General features: G+C 40.1%; 1 long non-coding RNA gene across 1 annotated transcript; it reads right to left on the reverse strand.

Moving 5' to 3' along the window:
• Nucleotides 1-502: 502 nt before the first annotated feature.
• LOC310639089 lies at nt 503-2,772 on the reverse strand. The gene is made up of 2 exons (XR_014492231.1): nt 1,738-2,772; nt 503-889 (listed from the first exon to the last, which is right to left on the reverse strand). It is a non-coding gene; the product is annotated as an uncharacterized lncRNA (long non-coding RNA).
• Between the last annotated feature and the right edge of the window lie 4,884 nt (nt 2,773-7,656).

Genomic DNA, 7,656 nt, shown 5'->3' on the forward strand with positions numbered 1-7,656 from the left:
ACACCCGCCTATCTGAGGGACAGTGGCCACTCACGGACAAAGACTCTCCCTAATAATAACCGCCAACCCCCTCCCTGCCCTGGTGAAGCACCCGGAAGCCCGGTGGGTATAGTTCTGAGAGGGGAACCCCCCCCTCTTGGCCCAACCAGGTCTCCGTGATGCAGGCCAGGTCCGCGTTCTCCTCCTCAATAAGATCATGTATGAGGGGAGCCTTGTTCCCAGAGAAAAAGAATTTCAAGGCTCCATCCAATTTGAACTATTCATATACAACACCTAACTGTTTAGCAATTCCAGAAGTTCCTTCCCTTGAGATCTCTCCTGACCAGATCTATACCATATTCTCAAGTGGCCTGGCATTGTGCACTGGCCATCTCTGCTATGTAAACACAGGGCTTTCCCTTCTTGTATTTAACCAGGTACAAACATGCCCCAACAACCTCTCTTTTCACTTTGTCGCCATGGTGTTATCTTCACCTCTTCTCCAAACCATGAATGAAGTAAAACAAGGACAAGGTGTTGTTTTAATACTAAACAGTTAAGGACATTTTCATCTTCAGCTGGGAGTAACCTGCAGTAGTTCAAAGCTGTGGAAAAATCTGATCCTTAACCAAACATTATCTCGGGGTCAATCAGGTGATGGGACTTAGGAAGAGCCCATTGCCTATTCTGTTGGTGAAAGCATGCCTCTTTTTCCTCAGAACTTTGGGCATTGCCTTAATACCATTCTTTTTTCCATGCTCCTGGTAAAAAGACCAGCTGTTCCAAAGTAATATATGGACAGTAAGCTTGGACAGATGCATCCTCTTGTTTTCATATTTGTAGTAAAGCTAGAGAAGCCCCACTTTGCATCACTGTCCCAAGAAGCAGATGGTTCCCCACAGCTGAGGTTCTGAAAGAAGAAAGTGACAAATCCAGAGGGTTTCATTAACTGTTTTATTTACAATGCTTTACACACCCAAAAATACAACTTGGTTATTATACTCAGCCTTTAATTCTTTGACAAATTAGACTAGCTTTAATAGTGTTACTATAAATATAAAAAGTGAGGATGAGCAAGTTAGCAATTGCCTAAAGGGTAGAAGGAGGCCCTGGTTGTGTTAACATCACACACTTTGTCACAATTTACCTAACCATATTTTAGTCTAGCCCATGGGCTTAGTTTACAGTTTGGTGTGTCATAAAATCAAAAAGCTGGTTTACTGAATAAGTCAGATAACTGAGATATTGATGTAATAGAGAAGAAGTTGCTAAAAATAGGAATATGTGGGAAAATATTGAATACATTGAATAATGAATACATTTTGAGAGGACAGTGAGACACAGAGCAAGTTGTTTAAATTACATATTTCAAAGTAAGAAAACAAAATGCATCACCAATCATAGGCACAGAATACTTTCTAGTCTCTCTTTATGCTTAACACAAAAAGTCTCAACTTGTTTAGACACGTTTGAAAATGATGTACCGTACATAACAACTCATAGTAAATAATTCTAGCTTCCATTCATGCCACAACAAGTTCTTCTCATAAGAAGCTTAGTTATAATTAGGAATTCCACAGCCAAGCACTTTGATATAAAATATATGTTAAATATTTTGCTGGGCAATTTCCCCATAAAAAACTCTGAATTCCCAAGTTGACCATTGCAACCCTTGTCATTAAAACAATGGTTAAAGAGTTGGCAGCTAAAATCATGCTTAAAAAAGAAGCAGGATTTGTGCTCTTACCTGTCCCTCACCTCTTCTTTCAAGTCTCTCAGCAGTGCACTCTTTAACACTGTAAGTGAGTCCATCAATTTTTCTGCTTCTTTTTCCCTCCATTTTTCCCAGCATTCGAACCTTCTTCAGAGAGCTAGGTCTTCGCATAATGTGTCCAGAGTGTGATTATTTGAGCCTAGTCATTTGTGCTTTAAATGAATATTTTGGGTTGATTTGTTCCATGATCCATTTGTTTGCTTCCTTGGCTTCTCCATGGTATTCTCTGGAATCTTCCCCAAGACCAAAGTTCAAAGGTATCAATACTCTTCCTATCCTGTTTCTTCAAAGTCCAACTTTTCATTTCCATAGAGCATTACAAAAAATAACATTGCTTGCACTATTCTGGGTCTTTGTAGATAAAGACATATCATGGTATCAGAATATTTTTTTCCAAGGCCTTTCAGGGAGTTAAACAGTATACAAATTTAATAATTAACTAAACAGTCTACAAAGTGCTATCTGTGGCATATTTCTTGAGTGCTTGTTCTTTACCATTGATGAATGATTCTAAAAGGCTGAAGGTATCTACCATTGAAAATCTTTATTGCCAATCCAAAGGTTGGTTGTTCTACCTGTTGTCATTGTTTGGTCTTCTGTATATTTAATTTTAGTCCCATTTTTCAATGTGCTACATGCTGAAGAGGGTAGAAACAATGATACTTTTGAAATTGTGTGTTGGAAAAAACTCTTGAGAATTCCCTGGAGAACCCAAAACCAAACAAATCAACCCAGAATTCTTCTTCGAATCAGAAATGACCAGGTTCAAATTATCCTACTTTGGTGACATAATGTGAGAACTTAATTCTCTGGAAAAAGCTCTAATGCTGAGAAAGACTAGAATGACTAAAAGCAGGATGGATGGACCAAATTCTTTGTTGTCCTGTCTATATTTCTGTAAGCTGCTCTGAGACCTGGAATAGGGAGAGACATAAATCCAAAAAATAATAGTGGTTTCATATGTAGAATCATCCATGATATGGAACATAGGACATAATCAAGTAAATAAATTAAGTTGGCCAAATGTTTAGCACTGTCAAGTTGCATTAAGACAGGCTTTCAGCATCTATTGTGACATCTATTGAGCCTTGGTGGAGCAGTGGGCTAATGCCTCCTTAAGTAACACCAGCTGCTTGCAATTAGTGCAGGTTCGCATCCCACCAGGCTCAAGGTTGACTCAGCCTTCCATCCTTCCGAGGTAGGTAAAATGAGGACCCAGATTGTTGGGGGAAATTAAGCTGACTTTGTAATAATGCCGCTTGGGTGTGTGTGTGAAAGCCCTAATAAGCAGGCATATACACAGAATGAAGGCTACTGCTAAGCTTGTAAGGCGCCCTGAGTCTTCGGAGAAGGGCGGGATATAAATGGAATTAAAATAAATAAAAAAATAAATAAAAATAACTCATGAGAAGTTGAAAATCCAATTAATAACTCTGTAGAAGAAGAAACTGTCCCTTGTCTTTTTCTGTCAGTTTATTAAACATGCAAGAAATACATCTTCTTTTTCATCTTGCCCACTCTGGGACTCCTTCCATGTGACCATTTCCTTTCCAAATGAAGTAACCTGAATCAGAATAGAGCTGGAAGGGACCTTCAAGGTCTTCTAGTCCAACCCCTTACTCAAGCAAGGGACCCTATACTATTTCAGTCTCTTCTCTTTTTTTGTAATATATTTTATTGGTTTTTTTAAAACATGAATCACTTAATAATTGGTGAACAGTGTGTTGTCTCGGTTACATCTGTAAAACAATCACTAACAATTTATTTCTATAATCCATAATTCATATAATAGTTTTAGTTGATTTCCTCTTTTCCCAAAATATCCTCTTTTGCAAACATTGAGTTAATACAATTCTTATCATTTTGATTGACAAGAGTTAAATATATATTTCTCCCAATAGTTCTAAAAATAATAATTGCATCAATATAATATTTCTTTTCTATCTAATCATTCTGGTTGCCTTGTCATAGATCCTGTTACAGTCCTTATTTTAATTTGTTTCTCCCACCAAATTCTAGATATTCTTACTAGTTAAGATTTTCTCAAAAATTAATTATATTTAAGAATTTAACTCTATTTATCCATATGAACCGTCTCACACTTTTACATTTTTTAAGAAATAGATAAACAGTAGAAAAAAAGAAAGAAAAGCAAGAGTAAAGAAGCATAAAAAACAACATACTACTTAAAATATACTGCTCAAAAAAATAAAGGGAACACTTAAACACCACAATGTACTGTATTTAATGGTAGGATGTCTTATCTTGTATTCCCTTTATTTTTTTGAGCAGTATATATATCCTTCCTAAACTAATATGTATATATTTCCTAAATTTCTTATTCTTTTTAACCATAATTAAAAATATGTTTTAAATTAGGGACAAAGACTCTCCCTAATAATAACCGCCAACCCCCTCCCTGCCCTGGTGAAGCACCCGGAAGCCCAGTGGGCATAGTTCTGAGAGGGGAACCCCCCCCTCTTGGCCCAACCAGGTCTCCGTGATGCAGGCCAGGTCTGCGTTCTCCTCCTCAATAAGATCATGTATGAGGGGAGCCTTGTTCCCTGAGAAAAAGAATTTCAAGGCTCCATCCAATTTGAACTATTCATATACAACACCTAACTGTTTAGCAATTCCAGAAGTTCCTTCCCTTGAGATCTCTCCTGACCAGATCTATACCATATTCTCGAGTGGCCTGGCATTGTGCACTGGCCATCTCTGCTATGTAAACACAGGGCTTTCCCTTCTTGTATTTAACCAGGTACAAACATGCCCCAACAACCTCTCTTTTCACTTTGTCGCCATGGTAGTTCAAAGCTGTGGAAAAATCTGATCCTTAACCAAACATTATCTCGGGGTCAATCAGGTGATGGGACTTAGGAAGAGCCCATTGCCTATTCTGTTGGTGAAAGCATGCCTCTTTTTCCTCAGAACTTTGGGCATTGCCTTAATACCATTCTTTTTTCCATGCTCCTGGTAAAAAGACCAGCTGTTCCAAAGTAATATATGGACAGTAAGCTTGGACAGATGCATCCTCTTGTTTTCATATTTGTAGTAAAGCTAGAGAAGCCCCACTTTGCATCACTGTCCCAAGAAGCAGATGGTTCCCCACAGCTGAGGTTCTGAAAGAAGAAAGTGACAAATCCAGAGGGTTTCATTAACTGTTTTATTTACAATGCTTTACACACCCAAAAATACAACTTGGTTATTATACTCAGCCTTTAATTCTTTGACAAATTAGACTAGCTTTAATAGTGTTACTATAAATATAAAAAGTGAGGATGAGCAAGTTAGCAATTGCCTAAAGGGTAGATAGATAGAGCCGCGGCCTAGAGCAGCCTCCGGAACGCGGAACGCTGAAAGCTGGAAAGTATGTGGAATGATGGAAGAACTGGCTCTGGAGCGGCGGGCAGGAAGTCGAGAGGGAGCATTATGGCTGCTTTTCGTTCTTTCTTCTCGCTGTTTGATGGCTGCTGGGAGTCTGTTTCACGCCTGTTTCTGGCCAAGGGGACCCTCGGCTGGGCGTTGGATTTCTGGCGCTGCACGCTGGTGGTCGGACGGCGCAGGTCAGCTCGCGGCACTTGTGTTCTGTGGCCATTTGGATTTGTGCTACCTGCTTTGGGTCCATCTGCTGTTTCAGCCTTCCTTCGCTTTCCTTGCTTTTGAGAAGATTTCTGCGATTGGAACGTTTGTCATCTCCAGGTTATGTTGGGCAATTGTTGCTCAAATTCCTCTCTTCCCCCCATGAACCCACCAGACCCATTGGACTCAGAAGGTCTTGGAGCTGAGCCACTGTGAGAGGGTGGCTCAGCTATACCATCAACTATACCACCCTTTACCATCTCCTATCTCCCTAGAGGTGAGAGATCTAGAGAGGTATGCTTTATTCGGGTTGGTATCCTGTCCGCTTCAGGTTTGTTTAATCTTTAAACATTCCATTTAATACATCATCTAGTCCAGACATGTCAAACACAAGGCCCGGGGGCCAGATCCGGCCCACGAAGTGGTTTCATGTGGCCCGCGAAGCCATCCTGGGAACAGTGAGGGAACGGCCCCCACTGCCTTGGCCCTGGCCCAGAGACCCTCCTTCTGCCAGAGACCCTCAGATCTGTCCCACTCCTGCCCAGGCCTTCATAGGCACCCTTGATGCGAATGATGTAGAGCTGGCCATGCCCACCCAATAGGCCATAAGCACTCTAGCCATGCCCACCCAGTAGGCCACCCCCACCCTGGCCATACCCACCCAGCCCCCTGAGGGCAACCGCAATGCTGATGCGGCCCTCAATGAAATTGAGTTTGACACCCCTGATCTAGTCCTTTAGCTCTCATTCAAAACATTTTTATCCATTATAATTTTCTTAAATTCAACCACATTTAAATATCTAAAACATTTCCTAAGTCATTCAACTTTTTTATACTACTCATATCAAGAAAGAGAACAAAAAAGGGAAAAAAGCATACTATATTATATTTAGAGAATGCATCGGTCTTAGAGGGACATATACATTCCAAAACGTTTCTATTTCTTTATCTACAGCCCAGATTATTGTCTTTTTTTGTCACAGCTGTTTTTTGTTGTTAAAGCTTTGAAGGTCACAGACACAGATTAGCTTTTCCCAGATCTTGCCAAGTCTTATATTAAAGTCATAGCTGTCATAGTCTTCATCTGCCACTAGGTGTCAGCAACTATTTGTTTTTCAATTTCCAAAATGAACAATTATCTTTGAAATGAGAGTCTTAACCATTAAAACAATTTTAGATTGATCTGGATTTAAGTTTTAAGTATCAGGTTTTATATTTATTTCACTTCCATACATTTTGATCCTCCATAAAAAGATTAATTCGCCTCTTCCATTAGTATAAGGGTGGGGCGGAAATCCCCTTCCTTCCCTTTCAGAGGTATTTTGCTTCTTGGAGATCTTTTCCAGAAAATTAAATGTACAATAGAAAAGAGATCAAATTCCTCACCCAGTTTCAAGCACACTGTTCATAGTTGTACTGGTTAGTGCTTTTGGACTTCGGTTGCGAATAGCTTGGGCTGGTCGATGCAATACCGCCAGCCTTTCTCCTGTCGGGTTAGAAGGCTTTCCCCAAATCAAATGGAACAGCCACTGCTGTTCCAAAATCTCTGGAACACCCTTCTTTCTTCGTCACCTCTCCAGGGTGACTTAGACCCATTTAGGGTCCCCTGGCAGGGCAAAATTAGCTGCTGGGGTGCGGAGAATCCACAAACCTCTGACCAGTCGCTACTGTGCAAAACCGGAAGTCCTATTTCAGTCTCTTCTTAAAAACCTCCAGTAATGAAGCACCCACAACTTCTGACAGCAAGTTGTTCCACTGGTTAATTGATCTCACTGTTAGGAAGTTCCTCCTTAATTCCAGGTTGCTTCTTTCCTTGATTAGTTTCCATCTATTGTTTCTTGTCCTGCCTTCTGGTGCTTTGGAAAATAAGTTGCCCCCTTCCTCTTTGTGACAACTTCTCAAATACTGGAATACTGCTGTTATGTCCCCCTAGTCCTTCTTTTCTTTAGACTTGTCAAACCCAAATCCTGCAATCGTTCTTCATAAGTTTTTGTCTCCAAGGCTTTAATGATCTTAATTGCTCTTCTTTGTACTTTTTCCAAAGTCTCAACATCTTTTTTATAATGTAGTGACCAAACCTGGATGCAGTATTCCAGGTGTGGCCTTACTAAGGCTTTATAAAGCAATAGTAATACTTCACGTGATTTTGATTCTATGCCTCTGTTTATACAACCAGGGATTGTATTAGTTTTTTTTGCTGCTGCTGCACACTGCTCGCTCATATTTAAGTGATCGTCCACTAGAACTCCAAGGTCCCTCTCAGAGTTACTGTTTTTGAGCGCAATTTGTACTTGTACCTTTGGTATTTCCCACCTATGTGT

Source organism: Vipera ursinii (assembly GCF_947247035.1).
Source record: "Vipera ursinii genome assembly, chromosome: 1".
Classification (NCBI taxonomy): Eukaryota; Metazoa; Chordata; class Lepidosauria; order Squamata; family Viperidae; genus Vipera; species Vipera ursinii.